At 38.5% G+C, this 15,334-nt stretch overlaps 1 protein-coding gene across 1 annotated transcript in view; it reads right to left on the bottom strand.

Annotated features, from left to right (window-relative positions):
• Positions 1-15,334, bottom strand: part of LOC103516325 (BMP-binding endothelial regulator protein-like) — a 66,214-nt gene that overhangs the window by 21,437 nt on the left and 29,443 nt on the right. The gene's annotated exons all lie outside the window — the stretch shown is intronic.

Here is a 15,334-nt window from a genome sequence, read left to right as displayed (position 1 = left end):
TTCTTCTTCTTCTTCTTCTTCTTCTTCTTCTTCTTCTTCTTCTTCTTCTTCTTCTTCTTCTTAAATACGTAGGTATCTCATCAATTTGAGATCTTCGAACATCGATGGACTTCGGGTGACTGTAATAGTGTGAACGATCCTTTAGTCTGATTATGTAAATGGATTTGCAACAAATCTACTAGAATCCACAGTGGACATTCCACTAATTCTGCTAATTTATAGTGGATAGTGGGAATTCGAAGTTCCCCTCCCTCCGTTTCCCCTAGTGATGCATAAGACAATTTTGGTAATATTGATGCATCCGCTAAAAATATGAACCCCTCTATTTTGTGTTACATCCACCAAAAACATGAAATTCTCTCTCTTCTCTTAAATACCTATTCAAGCTGTTTTGGGACACAAACTTGTTATAGCTTATTAGCTCTCTATTTTGTGTTTTTGGAAAATTTAGTATTTTGGCACATCCGCCAAAAACCTGAAATTCTCTCTCTTCTCTCAAATATTCAAGGTATTTTGGGACACAAACTTGTTATAGCGTATTAGCTAGTTCTTCTTCTTCTTCTTCTTCTTCTTCTTCTTCTTCTTCTTCTTCTTATTCTTCTTCTTCTTCTTATTCTTCTTTTTCTTCTTCTTATTCTTCTTCTTTTTCTTCTCCTTGTTCTCCTTCCACCTCTTCTTCTTTTTCTTCTTCTTGTTCTCCTTCCACCTCTTCTTCTTTTTCTTCTTCTTGTTCTCCTTCCACCTGTTCTTCTTCTTCTTATTCTTCTTCTTTTTCTTCTCCTTGTTCTCCTTCCACCTCTTCTTCTTTTTCTTCTTCTTCTTGTTCTCCTTCCACCTCTTCTATCCTGTCTTCTTTCTCTCTTCGATTTCGGGACGATAAGACCATAGCAGTTACAGTTCCCTCTGTCAAACCTCTTAAAAAAAAAAATTGAACAAAATCGGGCTTTTGGGCCCCCGAAACGGCCTTTTTTCTGAGTGACTCCTACAGTTCACGAAAACTACCTAACAAGTCTTCTTCCTTTTCTTCTCCTTTTCCGGTCCATACGAGATCGGCGTTTTTAGTCAGCCTTTTCCAGTCAGTGCTAGTTTGCAATCCGGTCCCTTCTGACACTTTTTCCCGTAAATCTTCATCAAACTAGTAATAATAATAGATAATAATTCTCCTTAAGTCAAGGATTAAACAATAGAGGATATCAAGGCATTTGCAGCAATGCCAGCTTAAGTAGTCTTCTGCAGATTATGACGATGGGTCAGCTCCCTGGTTAGGGGTCACCTGTGCTCGCGTTGCACGGACCCGGGTTCGATTCCCGGCGGGGTCAAGAAATTTGTATCATCCAAATGATTGATTCCGTGACTGGCTGTTGCGGGGCCAGACCCGGGTTCGATTCCCGGCGGGGTCAAGAAATTTGTATCATGCAAATGATTGATTCCGTGACTGGCTGTTGAGGGGGGTCCCACTCAGCCTCGTGAGGAAAATGAGTAGCTATGACATATAAATGCGCATAGCGACCGGTGCCAGCATGGTAGGTAAACGTTGGATGCGACCGGTGCCAGCATGGTAGGTAAACATTGGACTTTGCCTCGTGAGGAAAATGAGTAGCTATGTAATATAATGCGCATAGCGACCGGTGCCAGCATGGTAGGTAAACATTGGATATCGTGAGGAAAATGAGTAGCTATGACATGTAAATGCGCATAGCGACCGGTGCCAGCATGGTAGGTAAACATTGGAGTTTCAGTCAAGAGGTTCTTGTCAGTGGTGTGGGGTGAGCTTTCCAGAAGGGGAAGCTATAAACCCATATACAGTATGCCGATCTGCGGGTGGTCTTGCACCCATATTTACGAAGAAAATATTAGGTACCTACCTACTGGTTGTCAACTAGTGCTCAAGCATCTATTACAAACATCTGATTGGCCAAAATTTGCTTTTTCGGTAAGTGGTAAGTAGTGCAGGCAGGAGAAGAAACCGTAGAGAGGAAGGGAAGGGATGCCTCCCGAGTTTCCATGGAGAACCACGCCACTGATTCTGGAGTTTATATTTATATATACCTATTTGTATAATATATTAAGCTCTTACAATATAAATAATCTCGAGTCATCATCTCGAGAGAGAGAGAGAGAGAGAGAGAGAGAGAGAGAGAGAGAGAGACAGAGAGAGAGAAGAGGCTGTTTTTTTTTACTGAGTTATGGGGAGTATTTTTATATGTATTTTTGGCCGGAAATTTGGAGTTCTTTTGCACTGGAAGCTTCTTTGGTGGAATCTTTTGCTCCTGCTCCATGTGGAATCCTTTTCATCTACTTGTGGCTATTACAGAATGTTACTGAGCTATTGTAATCGCCAGTTATAAAAGAATATTTTGAACGTACTGTGACTGGAGCGTGAATTATTATAGGGGGGAGAAGAAGAAGAAGAAGAAGAAGAAGAAGAAGAAGAGGAGAAGAAGAGGAGAAGGTGAAGAACAAGATGGATGAGGAATAGGAGAAGAAAGAGGAATAGAAGGAGAAGAAGAGTAAAAAGAAATAATAATAAAAAATCCGATGCTATACGTACTAGACGAGCGTGTTATGTGATCTAATTTTTTGGTGCGATAATCGATTGCATACAAAGTAATACTAAGAAAATACTCAAAATAAGTATAACTATTACCTACCTATTTAGACACATATTTTTCTTCTTTTTAGGAAAATATACGCAGTACCTATTTTATAGGACGTCTAGGTAGGTATCTTCTATCTACAATTCTACAATCTATAGAATCTACATATGTGTTGAATTTATTGATGAGAAATAAATTTAGACATTACGAAATTCGGAGATTCAGTATGAACTCTGGTTACTCTGGTAATAATTAAGTGTATATGTATGTAGACTTGTGTAGTACCTATGTTTGTAGAGTGTTTCATTACGAAGATTATAATGCTACGTAATTGGTCGATTCCGAAAATATTGCCCACACTCAAAAAAAAAAAAAAAAAAAAAAAAAAAAAAAAATGTTTCAATAGCGCACTACGCCTTACAGTCAATTGTTTCAGCCTTATAGTCAAAAGTTGGATGTGCCTTGAACGAAAGGAAGTAACAGTAGATTTGCGCAAGACACCTTAGATTATAAGTAGGTAGCAAAGCTTGAAACAACCAGTGCATTGCAGATAAGGGAGTAAGGCTCCTTTGAATCAATCGTAGTGCGCGATTGGAACAATTTCTTCGTTCAAAATATTCCTCCAAGAGTCATGGTTGACTGAATACATTGGATGAGATATGAGTTGAGTGGATGAGTTCACATCCACAATGTCATGAATCATAACATCCATGACATATCATGAATCATGGACATGATAGTTATTTGTTTTCCTCATCCCTTACCATCTCTCTTCATGTCCACTCAAGCTTATCCTCTCTTTCTCCTTGTCTTCCTTCCTTCTCATCCCCCTCTCCTTCTTATTTATCTTCATGTTTTCAATCTGTATCTCCTCTTCCTCCTCTCTACCTCCTCCTATCTAATTCTGGAATCCTCCTTCTCCTATCTTCTTCCTCCTTGACCTCCTTCTCCTCTCTTCTTCTTCCTCCTTCTCCTCTCTTCTTCTTCCGCCTCTTCTTCTCCTCCTTCCTCCTTATTTTCCTTCTCCTCTTCCCCTACTTTATCTTCATCTTTTCAATCTGTTTCTCTTCCTCCTATTCCCCCTTCTCTTCTTCTTCATCTAATTCTGGGACCCCCCATTCCCTCTGTCATTCCTTTCAATACCTCTCCAAGTTGTTTTTGAAAAAAAAAAAAAAAAAAAAAAAAAAAAAAAAAAAAAAAAAAACTTGAAGGGGCTATAGGTTTTATGTCATTTCTTCATTCTTCCTCCTGCCCTTCTGCTTTTTCTTCTTCATATTCTTGATATTGCTCTTCTTTTTCCTGTTCTTCGTTTTCTTTTTCTTCTTGATCTTTTTGTCCTATTGTTCGCCTCATGGCTTGTTCTTTATGTTTCATTAATCTGGATGACTTATCAGGATTATCTCGGATGTCATCTTCTTTGTCATTAACTCGATCTTGTTTTTTCTTCTTTTTTTAGCTCTTCATTCATTTGTTATTTATGTTATTTTTTGTTCTATTTTTGTTTTATTCTTTCGTTGGATATGTCATTCATTGATGTACTAATAGAGGAATCTCAAATAAATAAACTATGGGCAAACAGTAGAAAACAGCGTTCAGTTTTGGTGATTGTGATTGGGTTTGGGTGTGTTTTTGGGCTACTTAAATACCGACATTCTTGTCCGGGTATTTATTTCTTGTTCAGTGTCCGCATTTATTTGCTTTTGTTGGTTTGGGAGTGTAAATCATGTTTACCAGATTTCATTGTGTTTGTACTTTGAATTCTGATATGCACACACGGATTCTGGTAACTTGTCCATATTGTTGCCTATTTGAAAAGTCCACTTCTGAGCCTCTAAGCATGCCATAACTTCCAAGAAAAAAAAAAAAAAAAAAACTTGAAGGGGCTATAGGTTTTATGTCATTTCTTCGTTCTTCCTCCTGCCCTTCTGCTTTTTCTTCTTCATATTCTTGATCTTTCTCTTCTTTTTCTTCGTCTTCATTTCCTTTTTCTTCTTGATCTTTTAGCCCTATTGTTCTCCTCATGGCTTGTTCTTTATGTTTCATTAATCTGGATGACTTATCAGGATTATCTCCGATGTCATCTTCTTTGTCATTAACTCGATCTTGTTTTTTCTTCTTTTTTAGCTCTTCATTCATTTGTTATTTATGTTATTTTTTGTTCTTTCGTTGGATATGTCATTCATTGATGTACTAATAGAGGGATCTCAAATAAATAAAATCAGGTACCCTCAAAAGAGCCAGTGTTATTGTCTGTGGCTTGACAGGGCTGGTTTTGTCTCAGTTTTACGTCCTCCAGCGAGACGAATGGGCAAACAGTAGAAAACAGCGTTCAGTTTTGGTGATTGTGATTGGGTTTGGGCGTGTTTTTGGGCTACTTAAATACCGACATTCTTGTCTTGTTCAGTGTCCGCATTTATTTGCTTTTGTTGGTTTGGGAGTGTAAATCATGTTTACCAGATTTCATTGTGTTTGTACTTTGAATTCTGATATGCACACGGATTCTGGCATTGTTTGTAAAGTCCACTTCTCATTGCCTATTTGTAAAGTCCACTTCTGAGCCTCTAAGCATGCCACAACTTCCAATCATGTTTACCAGATTTCATTGTGTTTGTACTTTGAATTCTGATATGCACACGGATTCTGGCATTGTTTGTAAAGTCCACTTCTCATTGTCTATTTGTAAAGTCCACTTCTGAGCCTCTAAGCATGCCATAACTTCCAAGTTCCAAGTAATCCTAGTATAACTGGTATAATATGCGTTGGTAAATGTTTGCCTTCGTTAAACACAACAAACAATACTTTGCTTGAACTACTTCTTTTAACTGAATCCTGATAGTAAATAAGAGGATAGAGTTCTAGAGCAAACATCGTCAAACCTGCCTTTATTTTATTTTTTTTTATTTTTTTTAGGGACAAAATAAAAAAAAAATACATAAACAATAAAATAATAGAAAAAAAACATAACATAAAAAAATCGTGGAAAAATAAATAAAATATCAATTTGGAGGTCAAAAGCCACCGTCAAATCGTAAAACTGGTGACCACAAAAGTAACAACCATGCTGTCGATTTGATCAGACGCAGGTTTCGACGACTTTTCCTTCAGTTCGCATGCTTGACCATAACGCTCGAACGGTTTGTCCAATTTTAATGAAATTGGACAGACATGTTTAACACAAAAGGGAAATTTTCTCTTTTAATTTTGAGAAGAGAATTCCAACCACCTCGTTAACATGTCTTTGTGAGAGTAGGTAAACCCTAATTTCATCAGCGGTCTTCATCGAGAGGCCCACCAGACTCGATGTTGCTTAACTTTAGAGCACCCATGAAAATGGAATGTCCGAAACACCTTAAAAGCCCCTGGACTTGGAAATGTCATAAAAAGAAGAAAAAAATCGGGCTGATTTTGATTTCAAAAGAGCGTTCGACCCCGTCAAGTTCTTCTTGTGTGTCCGCAAATATCTGGAATCTAGAATGCCTTTGACAGAGCCCAAGTCCGGTAAAGTTCCCATCAGATCACTCAAAGGTTTCCTCCTTTGGGATCCTTCCCAATAGACAGGATCTACATCATCAAACTGTCCTCCCTCAAGGACACAATATGACACACATTAGGACCTCGTCACCTGAAAATTCCCAGGGAGAGTTTACCAAACAAAGCACCCAACGGTCAAGTCCTTTTCAATGAAACAAGGTGACAATTGACCATGATGAATCCTGTAAAAACACGTCAAGAATGTTCGGTGGTCAGTGGCGTAGCCTTCATGAAACACCTAGGAAAGGGCAGCCCTTTCCTTCCTCTCTACGAGTCTACGGGATTGCTAAACCCCCACACTTGTCACTTACAAAATATGTAGTAAGTGAATTAGTGCTTATTTAAAATGGATTCGAAGACCATCTGTCACCAGCCCAGACTTAGCTTGAAGGGAAGCGCGTCTGCCTTAAAAGCGCTAGGTCACGGGTTCGAAGCCCACGATTCGCCACTGCGGGGGAAAGGTATCTTTCCTATTCCAAGATGAATGCCTTCATTGCCTTCTATTTTGGGGGTGGATTCCTTTGAAACAATGCGAGCCGGTGCGGACAATAGACCCTCTGGTTGGTGGTATTCCGAATCCAAAACTCCCGAGAGAAAGACGTAGGAAATTCCTTTTTGACGGTGGCGCCTAGCTTGTGTCACCTGAGGACTATTCGGTGCCCGGGATTGTTTTCACACAATGGGAAATGGTAACGAGTCTCGTTGCTTTCTTGTTTTGGGGGGGATCAGTTTTATAGTCGTCACTTGAGAGGCCGTCATCATCATTATCAATGAAACCCTTTGGTGGTTCCCCGTCCAGGTAAGTCACTGGGAGCTTGGTGAAAAAGGTTCAATTTCCGCCCGGGGCGGATTTTATCCTTCACAGATAATGTTCGTTGGACGGTGGCGCCTAGCTTGTGTCACCTGAGGACTATTCGGTGCCCGGGATTGTTTTCACACAATGGGAAATGGTAACAAGTCTCGTTGCTTTGTTTTGGGGGGGATCAGTTTTATAGTCATTTAACTTGAGAGGCCGTCATCATCATTATCAATGAAACCCTTTGGTGGTTCCCCGTCCAGGTAAATCGCTGGGAGCTTGGTTAAAAGATTCAATTCCCGCCCGATGCGGATTTTATCCTTAACAGATAATGTTCGTTCTTGATGGAACGGCTGGCTTTCTCCTATCCTGTCTTCCTTCTCTCTTCGATTGCGGGACGATAAGATCTTAGCAGTTAGGTACAGTTTCCTCTGTCACAAAAAAGGCTACAAAAAGAAAAGAGCAAGAAATGGGCTATCTCCCTCGAACCAAACCTAACGTAATAATGACCCGTACAAATGGAACCAAAAACCTTTGTAAAGGTCCTCCGGGCCCTAATTATTTGAAACCTAACGTAATAATGACCCGTACAAATGGAACCAAAAACCTTTGTAAAGGTCCTCCGGGCCCTAATTATTTGAATCTTTTCATTACCTAAGGTAAGAATTTTGGAGTATTTTTCAGCCCTTTTCTCTCTGTTTTCATGAATGAGAAGGGGCGGCACCAGGAGGTGTTTTAACAAGGGCGACTTGAATCCTAACACAAATTTGACTCTAATCTCTTCACTGGGATTACAAGGGAAAGAAATTACAAAGAAATCAAATCAGCTGAAAAAGTGTTGAAAAAATTACTCAACAATCAGGTTTCCTTGAGTATTGTGTAACATTTACCATACATATTAACCTAATCTTTTCTAAATAATTATACCAATAATTATTTGCATTTATTTTAATCTGTAACACTAAAGTTGTTACCGTGTAGTTCGTTGAATGTTTCCTCTTGAAATAGAGAATTGGGGTCCATTTTGACATCTTGAGAAGAGTGTTTTGACAACCTCGTTTTTTCTGCCCTTTTCTCTCTGTTTTCATGAATGAGAAGGGGCGGCACCAGGAGGTGTTTTAACAAGGGCGACTTGAATCCTAACACATATTTGACTCTAATCTCTTCACTTGGATTTCAAGGGAAAGAAATTTCAAAGAAATCAAATCAGATGGAAAAGTGTTGAAAAAATTACTCGACAATCAGGTTTCCTTGAGTATTGTACAGTATTGTGTAACATTCAACATAAATAGCTCGTTGATTAACAAGTAGGGTGAATAGTTGATCCCATGGGATTTTTCACGCCGAATCGAATGGTGAAACTTTTAGAACTGTCCGACTTACAGTTGAGAAGTTGCGGTTCTCCTCCATGCGCTTCCATTGGACTTCCCAGTTGACGTGGACTGTACATATTAACTTAATCTTTTCTAAATAATTATACCAATAATTATTTTCATTTATTTTAATCTGTAACAATAAAGTTGTTACCGTGTAGTTCATTGAATGTTTCCTCTTGAATTAGAGGTTTGGGGTCCATTTTGACATCTTGAGAAGAGTGTTTTGACAACCTCGTCGTCGGCCATGCCTTTTCCACAAGTTTGGCCATGCCTCGGGATGAACTAGCGGGATTCCGGAGCGAAGCGACGGAATTCAGCTATATTAGATATTTTCCATGCATTTTCGATCTAAGCTTGAAAAGCCCTTTCATTGGTGATATGGTGATGTTTTCAATAAAATAGAAAATACAAAAGTTATTAGGTTATTACTTTAGATCAACCGTAAACCTTTGAATTGATTACACATATTCTTAAGCAATATAATATATCCCTAAATCACTGCTATCTTTCAAAATTAAACAAAGTCTTCAATGGTAGAAATAAAAATAAGTTTAGTAAAAAAAAAAAAAAATTTAAAAGCCCCTGGACTTGGAAATGTCATAAAAAGAAGAAAAAAATCGGGCTGATTTTGATTTCAAAAGAGCGTTCGACCCCGTCAAGTTCTTCTTGTGTGTCCGCAAATATCTGGAATCTAGAATGCCTTTGACAGAGCCCAAGTCCGGTAAAGTTCCCATCAGATCACTCAAAGGTTTCCTCCTTTGGGATCCTTCCCAATAGACAGGATCTACATCATCAAACTGTCCTCCCTCAAGGACACAATATGACACACATTAGGACCTCGTCACCTGAAAATTCCCAGGGAGAGTTTACCAAACAAAGCACCCAACGGTCAAGTCCTTTTCAATGAAACAAGGTGACAATTGACCATGATGAATCCTGTAAAAACACGTCAAGAATGTTCGGTGGTCAGTGGCGTAGCCTTCATGAAACACCTAGGAAAGGGCAGCCCTTTCCTTCCTCTCTACGAGTCTACGGGATTGCTAAACCCCCACACTTGTCACTTACAAAATATGTAGTAAGTAAATTAGTGCTTATTTAAAATGGATTCGAAGACCACCTGTCAGACTTAGCTTGAAGGGAAGACTTAGCTTGAAGGGAAGCGCGTCTGCCTTAAAAGCGCTGGGTCACGGGTTCGAAGCCCACGATTCGCCACTGCGGGCGAAAGGTATCTATCTTTCCTATTCCAAGATGAATGCCTTCATTGACACCTGAAAATTCCCAGGGAGAGTTTACCAAACAAAGCACCCAACGGTCAAGTCCTTTTCAATGAAACAAGGTGACAATTGACCATGAATAATGCTGTAAAAACACGTCAAGAATGTTCGGTGGTCAGTGGCGTAGCTTTCATGAAACACCTAGGAAAGGGCAGCCCTTTCCTTCCTCTCTACGAGTCTACGGGTACGTCAAGAATGTTCGGTGGTCAGTGGCGTAGCCTTCATGAAACACCTAGGAAAGGGCAGCCCTTTCCTTCCTCTCTACGAGTCTACGAGATTGCTAAACCCCCACACTTGTCACTTACAAAATATGTAGTAAGTGAATTAGTGCTTATTTAAAATGGATTCGAAGACCATCTGTCACCAGCCCAGACTTAGCTTGAAGGGAAGCGCGTCTGCCTTAAAAGCGCTAGGTCACGGGTTCGAAGCCCACGATTCGCCACTGCGGGCGAAAGGTATCTTTCCTATTCCAAGATGAATGCCTTCATTGCCTTCTATTTTGGGGGGTGGATTCCTTTGAAACAATGCGAGCCGGTGCGGACAATAGACCCTCTGGTTGGTGGTGTTTCAATACCTCTCCATCTTGCCCTTCATGTCTCTTCCTTTCACCACCTCCCCTTCCTCTTTCTAATCTCTTATTCAACCCTCCCCCCACCAAACTCTCCATCTCACACTTCCCCATCCATCCCTTATCTTCGACGGTGGCGCCTAGCTTGTGTCACCTGAGGACTATTCGGTGCCCGGGATTGTTTTCACACAATGGGAAATGGTAACAAGTCTCGTTGTTTTCTTGTTTTGGGGGGGGGATCAGTTTTATAGTCGTCACTTGAGAGGCCGTCATCATCATTATCAATGAAACCCTTTGGTGGTTCCCCGTCCAGGTAAGTCACTGGGAGCTTGGTGGAAAAGGTGCAATTTCCGCCCGGGGCGGATTTTATCCTTAACAAATAATGTTCGTTCTTGATGGAACGGCTGGCTTTCTCCTATCCTGTCTTCCTTCTCTCTTCGATTGCGGGACGATAAGATCTTAGCAGTTACAGTTCCCTCTATCACAAAAAAAGGCTACAAAAAGAAAAGAGCAAGAAATGGGCTATCTCCCAGGAACCAAACCTAACGTAATAATGACCCGTACAAATGGAACCGAAAACCTTTGTAAAGGTCCTCGGGGGCTCTAATTATTTTAATCTTTTCATTAAGGTAAGAATTTTGGAGTATTTTTCTGCCCTTTTCTCTCTGTTTTCATGAATGAGAAGGGGCGGCACCAGGAGGTGTTTTAACAAGGGCGACTTGAATCCTAACACAAATTTGACTCTAATCTCTTCACTTGGATTTCAAGGGAAAGAAATGTCAAAGAAATCAAATCAGATGAAAGAGTGTTGAAAAAATTACCCAACAATCAGGTTTCCTTGAGTATTGTACAGTATTGTGTAACATTCAACATACATATTAACTTAATCTTTCCTAAATAATTATACCAATAATTATTTTCATTTATTTTAATCTATTTATTTATTTTGACAGAAAATTCGTCTGAAAAGCCCACCCCGGTACTACAGTGTATTTCTTCAGGGATTTATTTTAATGAGGAAAATGAGTAGCTATGACATGTAAATGCGCATAGCGACCGGTGCCAGCATGGTAGGTAAACATTGGTTGTTGGTTGTTAGGATTATTGAGATACTTATTGGGGAAAATCCTACAATGCTGCAGTGAGCACCAAAGTTGTGACATAATAACACAAATTGCATTTACTTTTTTTTTTTTTAAGTCAAGGATTGAAGGGATAATTCTCTGTAAGTCAAGGCTTGAGGGGATAATTCTCTTCAAGTCAAGTATTGAGGGGATAATTCTCTATAAGTCAAAGATTGAGGGGATAATTCTCTTTAAGTCAAGGCTTGAGGGATCTACATCGGAGATTTTATTTGTGGCTTGTTTTGATTACAACATACTTAACAACACAAAAGGTAAGAGGATCTTAAGAACCCCACTTCAGGTTGCGGTACTTGACGAAGTCATTTTTCGAAAACAGACGCGGATTGGCGAAAAAATAGAGGAGTATTCGGAAATTCCTTTTATCTAAAGATTCTAAAGTAAGGTTTAGGTAACCTCGAATTCGTCCAAGATCACTACTAGGAAAAACAGAAGAAACACTCTCAGTTCAAAAAAAAAAAAAACGCTTTCACAAAATGGACAACTTTTTAGAATAGGTAGTCAGTTTTACGTTTGAAAGAATTAAAATCGGAATGATAGTGAGAGAAACATTATTTTTGGCAGAAAGGGGTTAGCTACCTACTCTTGGTACTTTACGTGTCCCACAAGACCGACATGGTACCTGTATAACAGTATTTTAGGGATTAAACAGATATCTTTTAAAGGTTCTTGATAATAATATCGTGTTTACTCCACTGATGTTAGAAATAATAACACGATTAGCGAATTATTTCTTTTCAGTTGTTGTTTCTTCCAGTTTGATGCTCCTCTTCATGTCTGGTCTTATTTATGCTGTTTTTATTTTCAATTTCGTTCACTCTATTTATTGTTGTTTTTAAGAGAGTTTTCGTCGACAAAAAAAAAAAAAAAAAAAAAAAAAAACCATTAGTCCGGCTTTTGGCATTGCAAGGGTTTTCAATTCCGAATGAATGAACCGAAATGGCCTTTGAAAATGATGGTGCTATACGTTTTGTACCGTTACTAGAGGTATACCTGAATGAACTCGAAACATTTAATTTTTACGGTTTTTTTATGATGGGTACATAATGTATTAATTTAGGGAGTAGAGAGGTAGAGACTATTAAATTAATATAGGGACATCCCTTAATTGCCGGTTTAACTGACCGTAGAGCTCTAAAGGGATTTGACATTTTAAGCTGACTGAGATTGTATGAGATTTGGCTTTGTTTTGACTAAATTGTATGAGCTATAGTTATGAGAACTTATATTAAATAGTTACCTATAGATATTTTCCATCTATTTTCGATCTAAGCTTGAAAAGCCCTTTCATTGGTGATGTTAGAGCTCTAAAGGGATTTGACATTTTAAGCTGACTGAGATTGTATGAGATTTGGCTTTGTTTTGACTAAATTGTATGAGCTATAGTTGTGAGAACTTTTAAATAGTAGCCTTTTCCAGTCAGTGCTAGTTTGTAATCCGGTCCCTTCTGACACTTTTCCCCGTAAATCTCCATCAAACTAAGTAGTAATAATAATAATAATAATAGATATAATAATTCTCCTTAAGTCAAGTTAAGTCAAGGATTGAGGGGATAATTCTCTATAAGTCAAGGATTGAGGGGATAATTCTCTTTAAGTCAAGGCTTGAGGGGATAATTCTCTTTAAGTCAAGGATTGAGGGGATAATTCTCTTCAAGTCAAGGCTTGAGGGATCTACATCGGAGATTTTATTTGTGGCTTGTTTTGATTACAACATACTTAACAACACAAAAGGTAAGAGGATCTTAAGAACCCCACTTCAGGGTCTTCAGGTTTCGGTACTTGACGCAATCATTTTTCGAAAACAGACGCGGATTGGCGAAAAAGTAGAGGAGTATTCGGAAATTCCTTTTATCTAAAGTAAGGTTTAGGTAATCTCGAATTCGTCCAAGATCACTACTAGGAAAAACAGAAGAAACATTCTCTGTTCAAAAAAAAAAAAACAAACAAACAAAAACAAAAACGCTTTCACAAAATGGACATCTTTATAAAGTAGTCAGTTTTACGTTTGAAAGAATTAAAATCGGAATGATGGTGATGGAATGGTGGAAACATTATTTTTGTCAAAAAGGGCTCAGCTACCTACTCTTGGTACTTTGCGTGTCCCACAAGACCGACATGGTACCTGTATAACAGTATTTTTGGGATTAAACAATTAACAGATATCTTTTAAAGGTTCTTGATAATAATATCGTGTTTACTCCACTGATGCTAGAAATAATAACACGATTAGCGAATTATTTCTTTTCAGTTGTTGTTTCTTCCAGTTTGATGCTCCTCTTCATGTCTGGTCTTATTTATGCTGTTTTTATTTTCAATTTCGTTCACTCTATTTATTGTTGTTTTTGAGAGAGTTTTCGCCAAAAAAAAAAAAAAAAAAAATTTTTTTTTTTTTTTTTTTTTTTTTTTTTTTGGGGAGTTAAAAAAAAAAAAAAAAAAAAAAAAAAAAAAAAAAAAAAAAAAACTTGAAGGGGCTATAGGTTTTATGTCATTTCTTCGTTCTTCCTCCTGTCCTTCTGCTTTTTCTTCTTCATATTCTTGATCTTACTCTTCTTTTTCTTCTTCTTCTTCTTCTTCATTTCCTTTTTCTTCTTGATCTTTTTGTCCTATTGTTCTCCTCATGGCTTGTTCTTTACGTTTCATTAATCTGGATGACTTATCAGGATTATCTCCGATGTCATCTTCTTTGTCATTAACTCGATCTTGTTTTTTCTTCTTCTTTTAGCTCTTCATTCATTTGTTATTTATGTTATTTTTTTGTTCAATTTTTGTTTTGTTCTTTCGTTGGATATGTCATTCATTGATGTATTAATAGAGGGATCTCTAATAAATAAACTATGGACAAACAGTATCTATTATTCTATCTATTATGGGACTGGTTGCTCCTCTCCCAAGAGAGTATGCAATTAACACTGCGACCTCTGTAGATCTATTGTGACCAGTATTTTTTCCCCTGTCCAAGCTGCTATACCCTGGCCTTGATGTAACCTAGAAGTACCCTCACTGGTATATTTCAACCTCCCCAGTTTCTCTAAAATTCACCTGCAGCACCTCTAAAGAGTCCGCATACTCAGGTTTATTCCAGAGAAAAGCTGTGAGTCCATAGACTATCCCATTAAGAGGATACCAAGAGGTGTCATCAAGGCCAGAGAGCTAGCTCAGGCCTCAGGGCCCCTAAATCGTAGGGGTCTGATGAGGGATATTCAGGTACATAATTATGTCGTTGTACCCAACTTCCTGAGACGGACTTGACCATAGTCCCATTCAGGTACCCTCAAAAGAGCCAGTGTTATTGTCTGTGGCTTCACAGGGCTGGCTTTGTCTCAGTTTTACGTCCTCCAGCGAGACAAACCTCCTATTCATGGACGACTTAAAATTATATGCAAACAACGAAAATAACCTAAACACCCTCATAGGAAAGATGAAGACTTTCAGTGACCACATTGGAATGAAGTTCAGATACGACAAATGCGCGAAAGTGAACATAGTGAAAGGAAAAATTAAAGAAAGAGCCAACATCCCCGATGAACAAGCACCAAACATCAGAGAACTCAAAACGGGAGAAGTGTACAAATACCTGGGTATATTTGAAGAAGGTAACATAGAACACAAGAGAATGAAAGACACAATAAGGAAGGAATACTATAGGAGAGTTAGAGGGATCATGAAAACAGAGTTAAATGCAAAACACAAGATCGAAGCTGTAAACTCATTAGCAATACCAGTGGTGGAGTATGGATTTGGAATAATTGAGTGGACTAGAGAAGAGATTAAGAAACTAGATAGAAAACACAAGGAAAATACTAACAATAAATCAGAGTCTACACCCTAGAGCAGACGTGGACAGGATATACATACCCAGAAAAGATGGAGGGAGAGGACTTAGAATGATAGAGCAAGTACACGAAGTAGCTATATTAGGACTGGCAAAGTACATCAAAGAGAAGGAAAACGACTACCTTATTAAATTCTTAAAAGATAACCAAGACAACACAAGCAAAAATATCATAAAAAAGGCTGAAAAAATCGAAAGAGAGTACACAACTAGTAG

Source organism: Diaphorina citri, unplaced genomic scaffold (assembly GCF_000475195.1).
Source record: "Diaphorina citri unplaced genomic scaffold, Diaci psyllid genome assembly version 1.1 scaffold1545, whole genome shotgun sequence".
Lineage (NCBI taxonomy): Eukaryota > Metazoa > Arthropoda > Insecta > Hemiptera > Psyllidae > Diaphorina > Diaphorina citri.
This window is presented reverse-complemented; position numbering and strand designations above follow the sequence as displayed.